At 38.6% G+C, this 21978-nt stretch overlaps 1 pseudogene; it reads right to left on the reverse strand.

The window, feature by feature from the left end:
• Positions 1-95: 95 nt before the first annotated feature.
• Positions 96-20138, reverse strand: LOC144665754 (failed axon connections homolog; annotated as a pseudogene).
• Between the last annotated feature and the right edge of the window lie 1840 nt (positions 20139-21978).

The raw sequence follows: 21978 nt of genomic DNA on the forward strand, positions 1-21978 counted from the left end.
CCCAGTGACGACAATGACTCGTATTATATATTTGCATAAGGTCAACAACAACAAGTTTATTGAGTATTACTATTTCTATACTTGGTGTTAACGATTGAAATACAATAAACAACAATGAGAGTTAAGAATAGTGAAAAGGGAAAAAAATATAATTGAATTGTATAATTAAATATTATTATGTTTCTTCATCTTTCAAATGCCTGAAAAATGAGAGTAGCAGTTAGAAAATAATTGGTATGGCCATGGACCTATCAAATCATGGATAATACGTCAAGTGCATGAAAGCAATATTGGTAAAACAAGCCTTATTAGAGTACTTATAAGGTCCAATACAGTAGATTCTCTGACTTCACAAACAAGATACTTTAAAGTCAGTCGCAAACTGTATCCTTACAAATTTTAAGTGTTGGTTTAAAGGCTTATTAGCTGTACCACGCCGAAAACAAATACAAATAAAACATACAAATACGAAAAATCACTTAAAAAACGCCCTATAGAAGTGGCAAATAAATGTGAAGGTATTCCTCATCTAATACAGCGGCACGAGACCATAAGGAAGGGCTATAATCTATCGACAATCTATAGATAATCTATCAAAAAAATAATAATAATAAAACAAATAATGTAGGCATAATTTACGCAGGGCCCCTATTTATACCAGCCAAATGCTGATTGGGCCACCCTGCCTAAACGAGTTTGCTTGACTTGACTTGAAGCGAAAAAGGATGCGAAGACTGACCAACGCAGAATGACAAAAAAGCTAGACATGCCTATAAGTGGTTCCTAACAACCCTTGACAACACGCGGACCTCTACATCCTCTACAACATCAGTTGACTAATTCGTTTCCATATCTCTCAGTCGTCGGAAAGTACATTTTCTTCGGCTTACTAAAATTCTTTATTCTTTATAAAGGCGCAATTGCTTATAATATTGATAAAACTGATAAAACGCTACTGCAATCAAACATTACATAAAGTTTCTTACTAGCCTACACTCTGATGTGTTGGTCACAAGTGCATATCACAGGTAACTAGAGATTTGCAATTGGCTGCAGTATCTTTAGAGACCGAGGGCAGATTTCATTGGGACGACAGAAAGCTAATTTAAAAAAACAAAAATTACGTGACCAGATTTATGTTTCTTTGAAATAATTTCATCCCAGTCTGGATAGTACAGTTCCTTCATTCTCTTGGCGTGCTCGTCAAGATTCTTCGCTTTAGACTTGGTGAGTAAAGCTTGCGGACTTTCTGGACAATCCCAGGTAAACCCAGCGATGAAGGCAAACAGTACTGCGTCAGCTAGACAAGGCTTCTCTCCAAACAGAAATTTCTTCCGGCCCAAAAATTCCGACACCGCAAGCAAATCTTTCTCACCAATTCCATACAGGTCTTGTTCGGAGTGTCGACCAATGCCGTGCGACCAAAGATATTTTCTGTATCGCCTTTGGTACATTTTAAATACCAGATATTTGACAGGCAAGAACAGCTTGGAAAATAACTTTTCTCTAAAAATCGGTGCATAGTCGGAACACCAGCGGCAGTAAATCATGGTCCTGTAGATAGACAGAAAAACAGAAAAAGGATACATTAAATCTGGCCATTGCGACTTATTTTTTGTTGTCTGCTTTTGTTGGAAAGCTGTCTTTTTCACGTGACTTGGACTTTGAACAAATAGATGAAACAACAGTTTCAGAAAGTATTCAAACAATTAAGGTCGTGGGTTGTAGAATATCTAGCCTCTAGTGGATGGCGAGGCTGTATGTCTGGCCTGTTAAGGATGTCCTGCTTGTACAGGAATTTCATTCTAGCCAGTAGGGGATATCTGTCACAAGCAATGCAAATTAGGGATGTATCGCCTGTCGAGGAATTGTCTAGCTAACGGGAAATGTTTAGACAGTAGGGATGTGGTTGATGTTAAGCTAAATAGGTTTACAGGGCGAGATAGACATATCACAGGCTTAGGGCACCTTAGGACACCTTATTATGCATTTTTTAAAGCGTCTACACGACGTACAATGACTGACATCGACAACTTTACGAGACTTTAAAACCGGATAATATGAACGCATGCGCGTGATTATATCCCTGTTTTATTTTAACCAATTTAAAACAACACTTAGGGACGGACCATTATTTTCTTGGAGGTGGAGATGAAAAATTTTCCTCCGCAAACTTTTTTTTTTAGTTTATGCACCTCTGCAAACAATTTTTTTTCGAAATTCTTACTATTCTTTGTTATACATATCGTTTTTGCAAACAATTTATTTCGTCTTTCCAGGCCCTGCAAACATTTTTTTTCAATATTTTTCATCCTCCCTCTATAAAAAAAAAATGGTCTGTCCCTTAGCGTTATACGTCATATAGATTGTAGGAAGTCTATGAGCTAATTTTCATTCAAATTCGAATCTTCCATTCAGAGTACGGTAGCTACATTAATTGCTGACTTGCAACTGACGTCACGGCGGCCATGCTGGGGGACAAGAACAAAGCGTTTCCCTCCGCTGGGACTTAAGATTTATTTTTATTGTTTTGACCCCCGAATGGCCGCTTTGTCACGTGCTTGCAGGCCAGCAATATTCAGCATAAACAATCATGTCTTTTTTAAAAACGCATTGAGTTCACCATAAAAGCGTGGAATATAATTACCTTAATCGTGTTTTGGTTGAGACACCTTCGGAAATCTGAAAGTTTGGACTTTTCCGACAATTTTGGTGCAGAGAATAAAGCAAGCGTAGATACAGAACTTCGTGACTTGCCACTGCAGATTGGTAAACTACTATGTGTCATAACAAAATCTCGATAAGCGAGATAAACTAATAATAAAGCCAGGCTTCGAGCCAGGATTCGAGCCAGGATCCGAGCCAGGATCCGAGCCAGGATCTGAGCTAGAATCAGAGCTAGGATCCACCCTTTTTTTCAGATAGAAATCTTAACCCTATTATAAAAGGTAACCGCAAGCAACCCAAGCTAAAGTAGGCTAACCGTAGTGCAATTTAGGCTAACCAGAGTGCTAGTTAGGCTAACCGAACGCTATTTAGGCTAACCAGAGTGAACCGAACGCTATTTAGGCTAACCGGAGTGCCATTCAGGCTAACCGGAGCGCTTAATAGTTAAGTGAGCATCCAAGAGAGGACCAGGCAACATGTGATACAGCTCAAATCACCGATTTCGCCCAAACTTAGCATAAATGTTGGGTATGGTGAGCTATTCACTGTGGCAAAACATTAGCTCAAAATATTTTATTCCCTTGGAGTTATGGCTCCTTTTGCAAAATTGGCCATTTTCCACTAATTTATGCATATTTAATTAGCTGACTTTGAATGACCAGTTCCACAAGAAAAAAAAACTTCTGAAAATAAAATTCACTGCTTTATATTCTGTGGTTATAAGGCTTTAAGTACAATAATTTACTTCAACCGTCCGATTTGATTTCTTCTCCTCAAACAGATTTTTGGAAGGTACACATTTCGTACTGTTGGAAATAGCCTTCAATTAGTGCCAAATATCTCCCATGAGCAACAACTTATATACATTATTCTTACATGGGTAATGAAATCCATCATTTAACTTCACAAAAATGGCACAAAATGTTTGGGGATCAATATATTTTATTCCTGCTGAGGAACTAAACACACGTGACTTAACGATTTCTTGCTATTTCATCAAAATTCACCGAAACACAGAAGCCATTTATTTACTCAATTTGGCACAAAAGTGGTACAAAATAGCTAATCAAGCATACATCTATCGATAACAATCAAAATATTGGCGAAGAAAAGGCACCTAGGGCATTTTTCGGAGCATTTTCAGAGCCATATAAGCTTCTTAATTCGGCAATGTTGTGATAGCAAATGTAAATACAACAGCGAAAGATTTTCTTCACAAGCTCGCTCAATCCAACATCTAGGCACATCAAAGTTAAGAAACAAGAAAGTAATGCTACATACATGCCACTTATCGACACTTAGATGCTTTCTTCTGAAGATTTTGTTCTTCTTGCTGTACTTCGATCTCAGTTGACATGTGTACTGTTGCTTTGAGGCGCGCTGAACTCAGCCAATCCATCGTGGTTTATACTTCGTGAAAGGTATAAACAGGTTGTCAATAAAGTCATTCAAAGAGCTGTTCAAAGTTCACGGAGGGACAGTTCTCTCAATCAGTTTACATGATATAAATTTAACTGGAAATAAACAGCCGCTATCCCCCGCCATCTTAGATTTATATCGAGCCTGCCGTTTCAGTCAGCGGTACGGCCCGTTCACGCGTCATCACGCGCGACCACACGCGTGTTCAAAGATATATTTGCTTTTCCTCCACGAATGTTCGTTTTCATCAGAATAAGTACCGTATTTATTCGATTAAGCGCCCTGAGCGCTAATTAAATTTTTGGACCTTGAGAGGGGGGTTATGTCAAAATAAAGCCCTAATGATATAATATTTTCCTAAAAGTAAACATTTTTAATCAATTTTAGAAATTAAGAACCTGTTAAGAATCTGTGGGCGCTTATTATTTTTTCCTACCTTCAAGGTAGGCGCTTATTCGATTTGCTAGGTGGGCGCTTATTCGAGGTTGGGCGCTTAATCGAATAAATACGGGTAGTCTCTGAAATGTCGGAAACCATTAAAAATCAGCCAGTTCTTTCATCTTATATCAGGTTAAAGCGAGTATGCTCATTGTTTTTTGTTGTTTCTGTGTTTTTTGGGAGGTAAGGGAGGGGGCGAGTGTGGACGTTCGACGAAATGGCGGTTGTCAGGTTGTTAGCATGGCCTGTGTCCATCTGTTCCTTCTGTTTAACTCTTTAACTGCTAAAGTCGACTTTTGTCGACATTTGGAGGAGCAGACAATGAACCACTTATGACGTCATTAATTTGATAGTCAGCAGATTCTAGTGATAAGCATCTGATAGAGCTAAGTTTGACCTTTTCAAATAACTATTCATTTTGCGTATCGGTCGTATCCTGACAGAGCTAATTGAGAAAAAGTCAATCACTTTTAGGTGCAAAATCGTGCTTAAACAGGCCAAAACACCTGTAAAAGGTCGAGGTCCTCTTTTCAGGGTTTACCAATGTTTTAATCAAAACTTTTTTGGTCTAAAGGAAGGACGGATACAGTAGAAAGAAGTGGAAATAAAAAAGCCGAGAAGAACGAAAGGAAAAGGAGCAATAAAAAAACAATGGAAACGATTTCCATGCAATCTTCGTCAAAATCTTGCTGCATTGTGGAAAAGTGCTTTTTAAGCAAAGTTAAGGGAAATTCAGGGTCATAGCACCAAAAATTTAGCTTAACGGTGAAAAACCCGGTTTTTAGAGAAATTTAGCACTGAAAGGGTTAAATAGTCTTCCTGTTATATTAATTTTTGGCAGCTTGGAGACTGAATCTGTACCTTCTCTCCAACCTCGTCCCCAAGGGAAAAGCCCTGGGGACGAGGTTGCCTTCTCTCCTTTTTAAGATCCCACAAAGTTCTTCATTAGGTAGAGGAATTTAATCAAAGCATGTAATCGTTAAATGCGGTATTAATAACTTTTTCCCCCAGGGGAAGGGAATTTGAACAACCAATAACTAAAAAATACAGATGTCTGGGAAGTGACTGGGAGACGTTGACATTTTGATTTCATCGTTACATATACGTGTTCTAGATTCACCGTTGTCCTGCATGACGATCGTTGAGCAGAAAAATTCTGGAACTCTTTTACTGAACAGTAATTTTTCCGGAAACTCCGCTCGCATTGCACGGGTTTCCCAGTTCTAGCGTTCTAGTCTCTTTTGCATCAGGTCTCCCACCAGCGAAAAGAAATAACAGGAAACTGAACTACAAATGAGCATTGCAGTACACACATCAAGCTGCAGCGGAGGAAATTTTTTTGCTAAGACAAATTGAAAATATTGTCATGTAAATAACAAACGAAATCTACTTACCATGACAAAAACGAACATTCGCGGAGGAAAAGCAAATATATCTATGAACACGCGTGTGACCACGCGTGTGGTCGCGCGTGAGGACACGTGAACAGGCCGTACCGCTGACTGAAACGGCAGGCTCAAGTATAAATCTAAGATGGCGGGGGATAGCGGCTGTTTATTTCCAGTTAAATTTATATCATGTAAACTGGCTGAGAGAACTGTCGCTCCGTGAACTTTGAACAGCTCCTTGAATGAATTTATTGACAACCTGTTTATACCTTTCACGAAGTATGAACCACGATGGATTGGCTGAGTTCAGCGCGCCTCAAAGCAACAGTACACATGTCAACTGAGATCGAAGTACAGCAAGAAGAACAAAATCTTCAGAAGAAAGCATCTAAGTGTCGATAAGTGGCATGTATGTAGCATTACTTTCTTGTTTCTTAACTTTGATGTGCCTAGATGTTGGATTGAGCGAGCTTGTGAAGAAAATCTTTCGCTGTTGTATTTACATTTGCTATCACAACATTGCCGAATTAAGAAGCTTATATGGCTCCGAAAATGCTCCGAAAAATGCCCTAGGTGCCTTTTCTTCGCCAATATTTTGATTGTTATCGATAGATGTATGCTTGATTAGCTATTTTGTACCACTTTTGTGCCAAATTGAGTAAATAAATGGCTTCTGTGTTTCGGTGAATTTTGATGAAATAGCAAGAAATCGTTAAGTCACGTGTCTTTAGTTCCTCAGTAGGAATAAAATATGTTGGTCCCCAAATATTTTGTGCCATTTTTGTGAAGTTAAATGATGGATTTAATTACCCATGTAAAAATAATGTATATAAGTTGTTGCTCATGGGAGATATTTGGCACTAATTGAAGGCTATTTCCAGCAGTACGAAATGTGTACCTTCCAAAAATCTGTTTGAGGAGAAGAAATCAAATCGGACGGTTGAAGTAAATTATTGTACTTAAAGCCTTATAACCAGCAGAATATAATGCAGTGAATTTTATTTTCAGAAGTCTTTTTTTCTTGTGGAACTGGTCATTCAAAGTCAGCTAATTAAATATGCATAAATTAGTGGAAAATGGCCAATTTTGCAAAAGGAGCCATAACTCCAAGGGAATAAAATATTTTGAGCTAATGTTTTGCCACAGTGAATAGCTCACCATACCCAACATTTATGCTAAGTTTGGGCGAAATCGGTGATTTGAGCTGTATCACCTATTGCCTGTTTCTGCCCTGTTCTCTCATGGATGCACTGTTAATCCCATTCTTAATTATCCTTGCTCAGATCCTAGCTCGGATCCTAGCTCGAATCCTGGCTCGAATCCTGGCTCGGATCCTTGCTCGAATCCTGGCTCGAATCCTGGCTCGGATCCTGGCTCGAAGTTAAGGTATCCTCTCGATAAGCGAATGTTGCCATAGCATTGTTGTTCTACTTTTTTCAAGCAAGTTTTTCTTCTCATTTCCAACGCGGTGAAGCTTTTACCATGTTTCGGATGAGTTAGTAGCGTAAAATACGAAGCTACAAGTTGTAGGATTTCCGAGTCAATCCACCGGGACTTGAATTGGGGTAATTTAATTAGTTTTTTGTCTCGCATCGCCTGCAGTCAGTCTAAAAAATTGTTTTACGTCGCGTAGAATTTATTGGTGATTTTACCACTGACAGAAAAATTGCAATGTTTTACCTTTTCTAGAGTTGTCTCTTACAAATAAAAAAACAACTCACCATTAAAGTCGCATTTGTGAACTGACAAGTGGCTTGCGTGCTGGTTCCGTAATCTCTGTATTAAAATGTTTACTTTTGAGTAAAAGTTCAAAAAGTTCGAAACCTTCAATTTAAACCTTCGAGGGCCAGACGGTATTAAACCCAGAATGTCCATCTCCTGGTAACAAATACTTTCTGTTTTTGTGGGCTAAACTTGGAAATTGTTCCAGCTACACCTAATTGAAGAAACGTTGACTCGCGAAAAGCATAACCCATGAACGATAAGACCGACTGAGATTCTTGGTAGCAACATTGGTAAGCTTAGACAGGCTTTGTAATATTCCAATGATTTATAATCAAGATATTTTCTTTCTTTGAGAGCTTTAAGATCATGATTTAATTATGCAAACATTCTTATACTGTCACAGAGGACAATTAGTTTTTTCCGATTTTCAAGTAAAAATTTGGGTCACATCGTTTATGGTTTATGCTTTTCGTGGGTCAACGTTTTTTCAATCAGGTATATAAACAAATTTGCGGAGAAACAACCAATATGTTTGTTATATCGAGGTATAGTTAATAATTGTTTTTTACGCTGCTACGTTGTACTACCCATGCAGCATAATGCATTTACAGATCTCAACGACTGTCAAAAATAACATTTGTGCTTTAATGTTCACATAGAAAACTATAGAAAAATATGCATATCAAAAGAAGTTTTGGTGCGCCATTAAGCCTTATGTTAACTCCCGCAAGAATGTAAACAATAGTGGAGTCACACTAAAGGAGGGCGACAAAATCATCAGGAATCCGCAAGAGGTGGCCGAAACATTTAATGAATTCTTCACCAGCTCTACCCAAAGTACAATAGAACTAAATCAAACTGATCGTCCAGCCGATTTATCGCACACATCACATAATTTAACAAACAGGCCCAATGTATCGATAAGCAACACGAATCCAACAGAAGTTTATGAGGTAATGAGGAATCTTAAACCAAACAAGGCTACGGGATGCGACGGGATCCCTCCACGAGCAGTCAAAGAATCGATGGAGGTCTTGTGCTATCCTCTTAGTACACTGATAAATCATGTTATAACTTCCACTAAAATACCTCAACAGTGGAAACTTGGCGAGGTGACTCCAGTTCTAAAAAAGGATTGCTGCCTAATGAAAACCAACTATCGACCCGTGACGATTCTGCCTGCTTTTTCGAAAGTTTTCGAAAGACTTGTGCATCACCGAATAAGCCCACATTTTGAAGGAATTTATCATAAATATGTGTTTGCTTATAGGAAATATCATGGTTGTGACACAGCACTTCTAAGCTTAACTGAACAATGGAAGAAAGAAATTGACAACAATAAAACGATCGGACTTGTCTCTATGGATTTGTCGAAGGCTTTTGACACCTTACCTCACGAACTAATTGTTTTAAAACTGAAAGAATACGGAGCTGACGAAGCAACAACTGCCCTGATAAGAGATTACTTATCGAATTGATTCCAAAGAGTGAGACTAGGGGACACACTTTCCAACTGGCAAACAATATCTAAGGGTGTCCCTCAAGGATCTATTCTCAGTCCCTTGCTATTCAACATCTTTATGAATGACCTTTCATACGTTATTAAGGAGAGTACGCTGTCTACTTACGCTGACGATACACAAATCTTTTACGCTGACAATGTCCTTCCTAGAGTTGAAGAAACCATTAACGCTGACCTTGCTAGTGCTGATAAATGGTTTGCGCAAAACGGAATGAAAAGGAACAGTTCAAAATACCAGGCGATGGTGTTAGGAAAAAACAAAGAAGCCGAGCTGGCGTTCAAATGTGACGAGTCACAAGTTCCTATATCCAAAACAATGGAACTTCTTGGTGTAACAATTGATGAAAAATTAAATTTCGAAAACCACATCGCTAAAATATGTAGAAACGTCAGTCAACAAATTGCTGTACTAAAAAGGATGCAAAAACTGTTGCCCTTTGAGACTAGGTGGGACCTTTACAAGGCTTTCATACTGCCGCACTTTAAATACTGTTCGGAAACGTGGCACTTTTGTAGTAAAAAGTCAGCTGAAAAGTTGGAAATGGTAAACAAACGAGCGCTCCGTTTTGTTTTTAGGGAAAAGTCCACGCCTTATGAAGAACTATTAAAGCGTATTGGTCTCCCAAGTCTCCGCGAACAACGGTTAGCGGAAATATTGTCCACAGTTTTTAAGATATTAGCTAGCGATGCCGGTCCTGCAAGCTTGCGTGAATTTATAACAACAAGACGCTCCACTTATAACCTCAGAGGCAACACAATTGTGGACCTTCGAATTCCGAAAGTAAATTCAACAAAATATGGCCTTAAATCGTGGCTATATACTGCATCGAAACTGTGGAACTCTATACCAGACGACACAAGAAAAATAAAAACTTACACGATTTTTAAAACGAACCTAAGAACATTAAATCTTACGGGACTTTGTCCCGAGTAGTTTGTCAATTTTTATTATTGCTATTTTACTGTTTTTTAATAATATTTTATAATTTTTCTTTTTAATTTGTAAATTTTCTATTTTTATATTTTTAATCTTAGTTTGACAATATTGTAATTTGTAGTGATTCTTAATTATAGCTTAATCTATTTGTATACACTTCCAAGAAGTTTTTATTTCTCTATTTTGGTTTTTTTTATTTCGTGGCGCATCTGAAAACTAGCTTTTTAGCTAAGCGTGCAGACCACGTTAAATATAGATTGATTGATTGATTGATAGATATGGACATAAGTCTTTGGATTTGTTCTCCTGTTACAGGATTAAAGTTTTTTTATCCTCGCTGATCTGTTCTACATTCATCTTATGTCGCGTGTTATCTATCATCCGTTATATCGGGGTGCATTTTATGTTTGGGCTTCCGGTTTGTATTCGTTATAACGATGATTTCGTTATATTTATATATATATATCTACCTTGATTTGATAAAAGGTGGCTATCGGGCTGTTAAGGAATGTATGGGGTTTCATTTTTTTTTTGTTTTTTTTTTTGTTTGAGGATACGGAGAATTGTTCGGCTTTCTTCCAATGAAATGTCGCCCTGTCTAATGTAGTGAATGCAATCTTACTTTTTTTTCTCCCTCCCTGTCTCCCCCCCCCCCCTCCGTCTCCCTCCCCCTAGAATTACTTGTGGTTAGTCTAGCCCAGTCTCTAACTCCAACCCCTCTCTTTCATTTGAATTCTAGTTGCGCGCGCTAACTAGTTGAACAGTTGTGATCTATAGCTTTCCATTCTGCTGTCTAAAGGAAGTTTGCCGGAGGACATCATTAAGTCCCGTGAAGGTGAAAGTCTTACGATTTGCAAGTTGTGCGTCGGCTGTTATCGTACCTCAAACCGAGCTTTAGGCGGTTAAACACAGATAACCGGTCGGCTCGTTTTGCCAGGTACAGATAATGTTGAGCTTGCTTTAGACAGCAAAGGTCTTTAGCCACATCAATTAGGACTCGGAACTAGACTATACGGGCTGATTTGAAGGCGGTCATAACGATATTTGGCTTGAACTTTACCGTGGCTAAAGACTTAGTTTTTTACTGTTGAAGTTTGGGAAGCGGGTGTTACGCGCTCGACCACATTCAAATACATCCGGGACATTGTCGGTTATTTCTTAAAAGAAACATGTCGGATTGGATAGCCAAGGAATCGCTTCAAGCGCTGATGTGAGTACATAGTTTTCCTTTTCCCTCAATTTTAGGCGTTCTCCGCCTAGCTAACACTCATAGTTCATAGTTCTCTGTGATTCGCTAGTGGGAGGCGATGCGATCGTGTGCATTTCCGGCCGCGACAATGGAGTTGACAATTGAGATAACACATGCCCGCTTCCTCAGATATTTCGCCTGATTTGCTTAAAGTTGAATCGAATGTCGATGTAGAATGCTTTAGTTCAGTTTATTTGAGATGTGCATTCTTTAAGAACGCTACAGTTCAGCTCTCCGCCGAGTGTTTTCTTATGTCTATCTTGGTATTAATTTTGACTCACATTTCAAGTTGTAAACACTCTTAATTAAATTGATAGAATTCTTGATTTAAACAAAATGCCGTACATGCAGTCTTTTTGGTTAAAAAACACATAAACTAGAGTGTGAAGGAGAGAGGTGTGAAGTAAGATGGCGGAGTGAACGTGTTGTTGGTTGCTCCAGTTTTTGCGTCTAATTTTACATGTCCGCTAAGAGAAAAATTCGCTCACCACAGCAGACTGAGGTCTCTACTTCACCTGCTGATAAGAAAACGAGAAATTACTCGGAAGACAGCACCAGTTCGTGTGATATTGTACTCAACGCTCTTGACATGGCCGAGAACGTGACTGAGAAGCTGGATTGTATTATGAAGAGCCTTGAAAAGCTTTCCCTTATCGAAAGTCGTTTGGATAGCATGGCTTCTACGATGGCGAATATCGAGTCCACTCTCAGCAGGCTTGACGCCGATGTAACGGTGCTTAAAGACGATGCGGAGAAGAGAGATAAAAAGATTAACGAAGTCGAAACATCGATTAATTATACGGAGGAGGATGTCGCCGATCTGCAGAAGGACTTGCACGATCACAAAGCCCAGCTTGATAAGTGTAAGAAAGATCTTCTGTACTTGGAAGCATACAGTAGAAGAGAAAATGTTAAAATTTTTGGAGTTCCTGAGAATACAACCCATGAGAGCGCTTCTGAGCCCGAAGACACCAAAAACATCGTTTTCAACTTCCTAGAAAATGAGCTACAAATTGAGAATCCACGTGGCAAATATGAATTTCAGAGAGTTCATCGCTTGGGCAAACCAAATAGCACCTTATCAAGACCTATTATCGTACGGTTTCTAAGGTATACCGATAAGGAAGACGTCATGAGAGCTGCCCGAATAAAATTAAAGGACAAGGACTTTTTTATGTACGACGACATACCAAAAGATCTCTACGACCTTCGTAAACAACAGCAGAAAAAATTCAAGCAGGCGCGGGACAAAGGCTTCAGGGTACACTTTAGCAAGGCCCACCCAGATCAACTGTTTGTGAACGGAAAATTTCTGCCACCTGACCAACCCTTGGAATGAACATGTGTCTTCTATAAATACTTTATTTATTTTTCTACTGGAAACTTTAATGCGCTATTTACTAAAGCTTGGAACTCTTACTACAGTGACACTAATTTAAATTCAGCTACTACATTATAATTTCTATGTCCAATCTCACACCCTGCCAAATTATGTAAATCTAAGTGGTGTTACTTTTGAATTTATCTATGTGTTGAATATGTAAATCTTAGCTGTACCTTTTGTTGATTGAGTTGAATTCCGTAACTCCTGGAGCAACACCTGGAGGGTAGGCATGCCCATACAACTAGTTTTGGGGCGGTTGGTAAGTACAGATATGCTTTTATGTTCTTTTGTTTTCTCTGATTTTTTTGACTTTTTCATTCACGCCTTTTTCAGTAGTATGCTTGTCTATTTGTATGTGTGTAATTTCTCCAGATGCTTAATTTTTCTTGAAATACCCATTAACTCCTTTTCATGGCTTTCACTCGTTTATTGTATTATGGCCTGCCTTTCAATGGATCCAATTGAGATTCATGGCTAATTACAATTTTAACCTATTGTCTCTAAATGCTCGAGGGATTCGCGACAATTTCAAAAGAAAATCTATTTTTACATGGGTCAAACAGCACAATGCCGATATAGTTTTTTTACAAGAAACCTACAGTACTCCAGAAATTGAAAATGAATGGAAATTTCAGTGGCAAGGTAAAATGATGTTTGCTCACGGTACCAATCATGGCAGAGGCGTGTTAATTCTATTCAATAGCGAGCTTCATTTCGAAATTAAAGGTGAGCATATCGACACCGAAGGCAGATATATCGTTGTCGAAGCAACCATCCAAGATTCTCCATTCCTGTTGGTAAACTTATATGCACCCACTAAAAGTCGCGAGCAATGTAAATTTTTCGACGACGTTAAATCCGTGTTGGATGAGCTGGATGTAGATCCAGACTGCCAGATCATTATCGGAGGCGATTTCAATACCCACCTGAATCCCACGCTGGACAATCTCGGGGGTAGAATTGAGACGAAACCTTCGGTGCGAAAGATTGAAGAACTAATGACGGCTTATGATCTAATTGATATTTGGCGCATACACCACCCCGATAAAAAGAACTTTACATGGACTCAGAAAAGGCCGTTTATTAGGCGACGGCTGGACTACTGGCTCATAAGTAGAGCAACTCAAGACGATGTATCTAAAACTGAGATTATTCCTGCTATCAAGTCAGACCACTCAGCAGTTACTCTGCTTCTTAACAGTCTGGACAAACAACCTCATGGTCCGTCCTACTGGAGATTCAACTCAAGTTTATTAGAAGATTCCTCCTACGTTGAACGTATCACCTTAAAATATTCTGAATGGCTTGAGGAATTTAAAGAAGTTGTTGACAAACGAGTTCTGTGGGACTTAGTTAAATATAGGATTAGATCTTTTACCATCAAATACAGCAAAGAAAAAGCGAAAGAGCGCAGAGAACGCCTGGCTGAAGCGGAAAAGAAGATAAACAAACACGAATCGATCTGTAACAACGACCCCTCACAAAACAATGTAAACGACCTTGAAGCTGCAAAACACGAATATGAGCTTCTCCATGACTATGTCGTGCGCGGCTACATTGTGCGGTCTAGAATCAATTGGTACGAGAACGGCGAGAAAAACTCAAAATACTTTTTGAATTTGGAAAAAACTAGGTGTGGTAAAACTGCTGTAAGGCGACTTTATGATTCCACCGGAAAAATTACAGTCAATCCTAAATCTATAATAAATAAGCTTAGAGACTTTTATCAAAACCTATATAGCAACCATGACTCCGAAGAAGGCGAAGAATTTGCTTTTGACTTTTTAGAAAATCCGAACATACCCACGTTAAATAACAATTCGTCGATGAGTTGTGAAGGACTGCTTACGCGCGCTGAATGTTTTGAAGCGCTAAATAAATTTCCTAATGGCAAGACCCCTGGAAATGACGGACTCACAGCTGAATTTTATAAAACTTTCTGGTATTTATTAGGTCAGCAGCTCACAGACTCCCTGAACTATTCCTTTGAGCACGGCGAACTATCCACCTCACAAAAGCAAGCCATTATTAAATTAATAGACAAAAAAGACAGAGATAGAAGGTACATCAAAAATTGGAGGCCAATTTCTCTTCTTAACGTGGATATGAAAATTGCTTCAAAAGCCCTCGCTCTACGCTTAGAGAAAATTTTACCAGAGATCATACAGGCTGACCAATATGCTTATGTCAGAGGAAGAACGATCTTTGATGCTATCCGCACCATTAAAGATATCATCAGTGGAGTACACTAAGATTCAACAGCTGTCTGGTCTAATGGTTGCCTTTGATTTCGAGAAAGCTTTTGACTCACTAAGCTGGTCCTTCTTATTTAAAGCCTTGCGAGCTTTTAACTTCGGTGAATCGTTTATCCGTTGGGTTTCTGTACTGTACTGTAACATATCGAGCTGTGTTATAGACAACGGCTTTTCTTCTCAGCTTTTTGACGTTCGAAGAGGTGTCAGGCAGGGGGATCCGCTGTCGGCATACCTCTTTATCATTGCTCTCGAAGTGTTGCTTGTTAGAATCAGAAGTGACGTGAGTATAAAAGGTATTGTCGTTGACAAGGAAATCAAACTTGCAGCTTTCGCCGATGATCTGACAACGTTTTTACATGACGTTAATTCCCTCGAAAATCTCTCCACGACTCTTCATAAATTTGGATTGTGTTCTGGCTTGAAGCTCAACGCGGAGAAAACCGAAGCTTTATGGCTAGGAACCAGCCACGATAACGACCAACCCTTTCTTGCTGGTATCGACAAAGTTAATAAACCAATTAAAATTCTTGGCGTTCATTTTACCTACGATTTGAAGAAAAAACGAGAGCTCAACTATGATGAAACTCTAAAGTCGCTTTCCGATACCCTAGCAGGATGGAGATGGCGGAACTTGACTTTATATGGCAAAATCCAGGTCGTTAAGACATTTCTTATACCAAAATTTATGTTTCGCGCATCACTCATGTGCTCCACGAAAAAAATAATCAAAGAGCTTAACTCCATTATCTACAGGTTCATCTGGAAGGGACGTGACAAAATTAAACGCTTAGCACTAATCAGTGATTATAAGAATGGTGGTCTAAGAATGCCACATGTTAAAACTCTTATCGATACCCAACGCATTATCTGTCTTAAAAAATATATTGAGGATTACGACAGCCCATGGAAACACTTTCTTTCGTTCTTTCTCAAGGACTATGGCGGAAAATTTCTCTTATACTGCAATTTCAATCCTGCTGACCTACCAGACCATATTCCCAGCTTTTACAGAGACTGTCTTGATGTCTGGTCAAAATTAACGACCAAACCTGCCGAGTCCCGTGGCGAAGTTCTAAAGCAAATTCTCTGGAACAATAAATTCGTACGCATCAACGGCAAACCTATTTTTTACAGAAGACTATTCTCAAAGGGTATCACTTTCATTTCTGACATTCTGACCAAGAACGGCAAGCTAAAGCCTTGGCCCACTTTTGCGACAATTGGGCTTACGCTTATTGAATTTTTCTCACTACTGGGTATTTTTGACTCTCTTCCTTCTCCGTGGAAAGCCCTAATTAACTCGAATGGGACTCCTATTGAATCTTACATCCCACCTGTATTGCAACATACCCTCTATTTAAATGGTAAATGCTTTTCGCTTGATTCGATTAACTCGAAAAAGCTATACTGGGAATTGGTGGAGACGATTCAAGTAGACCCAGCGGCACGACACAAATATACAACATTATTTCACAATCACGAGCTAGACTGGGAAACATTTTACTTAATTCCACATGTCGTTACAATTGACACGAATACAAAAATTTTCCAATACAAAATTCTCAATCGGATACTGTACACCAACAAATCTCTATACAAAATGAAAATAGTCAGCTCTCCTCTTTGTACTTTCTGTCACACGTCTGAGGAATCTCTCGAGCATCTTTTTTGTTATTGTAAACATAGCATCGACTTTTGGAAGTCCGTTGTTCTTTGGCTAAAATCCATAGACATAAATATTGACTTTTTAAATGATTACGATATCATTTTCGGCCTAGCTCAAAAGAATCTCAATTGGACCCTTCTAAATCATATTATTATTATTGGTAAACAGGTCATTTACTCTAACCGGCTCAAGAATATTCTACCCCTTTTGCCACATGTTATCATAAAAATAAAATACATTAAATCAATTGAGCGATCCATTGCCCTAAAAAATAACAAACTGAAAACTCACGTTGAAAAGTGGAAGCCAATTATCAACTCTTTGTAATATAATGTATAAGATTATTAAGTTTTTTGGAGATTAGGTGTTTAACATGTACCGTAATTACTTTTGTAACATATAACGTAAGTAATGTAGTATGTTTGTGTAACATAATATAATGTACTGTGTAATGTAATATATGTAGGGTTAAACAAATGTAATGTACTGTAGTGTAAGTCTTCTGAAGCATTAAAGTAAAAAAAAAAAAAAAAAAAAAAAAAAAAAAAAAAAAAAAAAACATAAACTAGAGTACCTTACGTTAAACTTGAGCTAAAATTAGCCCTCATTCAGCGTTCGTTACAGAAATAGGGCTTCAGAACTACGGTGTCATGTCAAATTTCGGGAGACACCTTTTATCAAATCAAGTTAGATTGTTCAATGGATTGTCGAGTTAAGACAAATTTTAGCTGAATTATTGAACCAAAGTCGTGTTTTCACTCTCGTTTACCCATTTCTTGTCAAATAAGCGGGCAGACTCGATTACTGTTAGGTTTAAAGGTCTTTAAAAGGTCATACTGCGTGTGTGTGTTACTGCTTGGTGACATCTAAGATTAAAGCTTTGATTTACTGAAACTCCAAGTCAGCTAATTCATTACTCCTCAACTTTGGCTCATTAAATCGGTTCTTTTTTCAATTTGATGGATTTTACATTCACTTTGTGGTCTATTATCGCTTGAAATGAGCTACATAGCTGCGTTAGGACAGAAATAACTTATTCTTGTGCACAATTGTTCAATGGATTGTCGAGTTAAGACAAATTTTAGCTGAATTATTGAACCAAAGTCGTGTTTTCACTCTCGTTTACCCATTTCTTGTCAAATAAGCGGGCAGACTCGATTACTGTTAGGTTTAAAGGTCTTTAAAAGGTCATACTGCGTGTGTGTGTTACTGCTTGGTGACATCTAAGATTAAAGCTTTGATTTACTGAAACTCCAAGTCAGCTAATTCATTACTCCTCAACTTTGGCTCATTAAATCGGTTCTTTTTTCAATTTGATGGATTTTACATTCACTTTGTGGTCTATTATCGCTTGAAATGAGCTACATAGCTGCTTTAGGACAGAAATAACTTATTCTTGTGCACAATCTACCTTGATTTGATAAAAGGTGGCTATCGGGCTGTTAAGGAATGTATGGGGTTTCATTTTTTTTTTTGTTTTTTTTTTTTGTTTGAGGATACGGAGAATTGTTCGGCTTTCTTCCAATGAAATGTCGCCCTGTCTAATGTAGTGAATGCAATCTTACTTTTTTTTCTCCCTCCCTGTCTCCCCCCCCCCCCTCCGTCTCCCTCCCCCTAGAATTACTTGTGGTTAGTCTAGCCCAGTCTCTAACTCCAACCCCTCTCTTTCATTTGAATTCTAGTTGCGCGCGCTAACTAGTTGAACAGTTGTGATCTATAGCTTTCCATTCTGCTGTCTAAAGGAAGTTTGCCGGAGGACATCATTAAGTCCCGTGAAGGTGAAAGTCTTACGATTTGCAAGTTGTGCGTCGGCTGTTATCGTACCTCAAACCGAGCTTTAGGCGGTTAAACACAGATAACCGGTCGGCTCGTTTTGCCAGGTACAGATAATGTTGAGCTTGCTTTAGACAGCAAAGGTCTTTAGCCACATCAATTAGGACTCGGAACTAGACTATACGGGCTGATTTGAAGGCGGTCATAACGATATTTGGCTTGAACTTTACCGTGGCTAAAGACTTAGTTTTTTACTGTTGAAGTTTGGGAAGCGGGTGTTACGCGCTCGACCACATTCAAATACATCCGGGACATTGTCGGTTATTTCTTAAAAGAAACATGTCGGATTGGATAGCCAAGGAATCGCTTCAAGCGCTGATGTGAGTACATAGTTTTCCTTTTCCCTCAATTTTAGGCGTTCTCCGCCTAGCTAACACTCATAGTTCATAGTTCTCTGTGATTCGCTAGTGGGAGGCGATGCGATCGTGTGCATTTCCGGCCGCGACAATGGAGTTGACAATTGAGATAACACATGCCCGCTTCCTCAGATATTTCGCCTGATTTGCTTAAAGTTGAATCGAATGTCGATGTAGAATGCTTTAGTTCAGTTTATTTGAGATGTGCATGCTTTAAGAACGCTACAGTTCAGCTCTCCGCCGAGTGTTTTCTTATGTCTATCTTGGTATTAATTTTGACTCACATTTCAAGTTGTAAACACTCTTAATTAAATTGATAGAATTCTTGATTTAAACAAAATGCCGTATATGCAGTCTTTTTGGTTAAAAAACACATAAACTAGAGTACCTTACGTTAAACTTGAGCTAAAATTAGCCCTCATTCAGCGTTCGTTACAGAAATAGGGCTTCAGAACTACGGTGTCATGTCAAATTTCGGGAGACACCTTTTATCAAATCAAGTTAGATATATATTTATTGTTATCGTTGTATCAAAGCTCTGTTCCATACATTTTACTGTAACTTTGCACGTGCTGAAGTTTGTTAAATCGGGGTTTCACCGTATACGGTGTCACGCTACAGAAGCGGATATTCGCAACTTGATAGAACCTGACAGGGTCTTTATACTTCGAGAAATTCTCGTGGTGGAAATAAGAAAAACAGTAAAATTATTTTTTGGGGGGTCTGAGTTATCCAGACATCTAGAAGGTCTCAATTTTCACTTTTTCAAAGTCGTTTGCCTTTGTGTTTTTCGAGAAACCCCACGATCACGTGCGAAACCAAAACAGTATAACAAGCGGTTAAACACCTAACATAAAAACTCAACGCTTACCAGAAAGTGTTTTCCTCCAACATTGTACGGAAGCTGTGAGCAATGGCTTTTTCTGTAGCGCTCAAATGAGAATGAATATCCACTTGAAATTCTTTCTTCAGAAATTAAATGCAGAAATTAGAATCAGCTACTTCTTGCCCGTTGAACTCGATCCACGGCATTTTTCCCTTCTTGGAAAACTTGAAACCATACTCATTTTCGTACGGGATCTTTGCCATACGAAGGAAAGTTTCCAACTTTAAACATGGCGGACTTACACTCACCACCGGGCATCCATCGAACACAGGAAACTGATGTAAGATAACTGTGCCAGGCTTGGTGGGCCTCTTGTTCTTTTTTCCCTTTGTAAATCTCTTCACGAGGAGATAGATAACAAGACATACAACAGCAGCAATGCCAGCATACAGAAAAGACGCTGACATCTTCATATTCATCTTCATCTTCACGTTTCGTGCAGGTATGCAGCTGGAGGCTCTAAGTCGCTGTCACGGGACCTGTCAGCTCCTGAGAAATCACGCGGAATATCATCTGATACTTAGCAGACGAGGTCGTAGGCCGAGTTGGCTAAAATTAGACGACAATCCACGGATTGAGCAGGATAATTGTTTTATTATTCAACAAATTGTCAACGAGACGCATTTTGCAGCTTATTCAAAGCTTTGCAAGACTTCGGACAAATCTTGGCAACCTATGTATATGGCAGGATATCTGTTATGTTACCAATGTTATGTTATCTTAAATATCTTAAGTGCAATCACATGCTTTTGCCTTACTTTTACAATCAGAGGTACAATCTGTCTTCCTGTAATTATGGTTATTTGCCTTCTTCTTTTAGTAGTTTAAGTACTGTGAGTACTGTTAACCGTGTACTGTTGTTGTTGTACTGTAATCGCTGTTTTTTTCTGTATGTATTGTTACATTTCAATAAAAAAAATAAAAAAAAATAAAAAAAAATAATAAAATAATAAGAAATAACAAAAAAATGTTATGTTATCTGTTATGTCATGTTATCTGTTACCGATCCGCTCCACAAAATATCCGTTCTGCGAGATAACCTGAGCTGGCTGCCAAATTAAGAAATGGGATTGAGCGCTTGCTGGGACGGGTTTTTTAATGGAGAAAACTTGCTGGGATTTTATAAAATATCGATTGTACCTGGTGAAAAATCAACCAAAATCTTTCCGAAGAAACAGAAGAAAACGAGGCACGGCAAAATGAGAATTTAATAATTGGCTAACTTGATATAAAAAGTAATTGCTAACTTTATTTCTTTTGTTTTTGACGTTTATTCTGCTGTCACTGAAGAGACAAAACAGATCTGTTTCCTTTTCTGTATGTAATACGAGCATGTAAACGATTTATAGTCAGTTGAACAGCGCGCGTGGCCCAAAGCGAATGTGTGGAGGTATTTATGGCCCGGCTATCTACACTGTTTTATAGAATAACTACGCAGAGGATAATCAGCTTGACCGATATAATTCTTAATGAGTATCGAGTGGTCCATTTTCTCTGTCGATTAATTAAGCAGCTTTGAACAGATTGAGCGGCGTTTGGTGTCTTTTCAGCTCCATTCAAGGTCATTCACATTACGGTATATTTTAAAGCAGCTGCCTCAAATTGTAAGTACAGTGTAAAAGATATTTTCCGTAGCTCTGACCTGTATTGAAACTCAAATCCTAACGACGTTTTCTATAGCTGGAGGAGTCATGAACACACTTTATAGTTTTGGTTTCCTCCGTCTGAACGAAACAAAAATCGTAAATTGAAAAGGGCAATTTATTCATAGATCTGAAATAGATATTAGCAGACAGATTTCTATGGATCGCCGACAAGGAGGAAAAAAAAATTAAAATTGAATAAAAATCGGTAAAAGCCCGCGTTTTCATAGCGACTGTAACGTACGGCGCAGTTTGAATTTAGACGCGCGCGTGCTGCACGTCTAGTGTTCGAGTGCGATGGTCTAATATTTCTGTTACTTACTTGCAAAGTAAAATCGTGTATCAGAGTCAGAAGGGACTGAGAGACGTTCAAACTAAGGAGTCGAGTAAATCGTCCCACGAAAAAAAAAACTTCCGATTTCCTTGAAACACGATTCAAAATCTGGCTGAATTAAGGTCGCGCAGGACCCTTGCTCATTAAGAAATTCATTAGCCAAATTTCTTGACGGGGTGCTATCTTGTAAAGTTTTAATTCGCTACATTTTGAACATCGATTCCTCTAAAATTTATCAAGTATATTAAGGGATGATGGAATTACTTCATGATTGTC

The sequence above is a fragment of the Oculina patagonica genome, chromosome 9 (assembly GCF_052425735.1).
Source record: "Oculina patagonica isolate OP01 chromosome 9, crgOcupat, whole genome shotgun sequence".
Classification (NCBI taxonomy): domain Eukaryota; kingdom Metazoa; phylum Cnidaria; class Anthozoa; order Scleractinia; family Oculinidae; genus Oculina; species Oculina patagonica.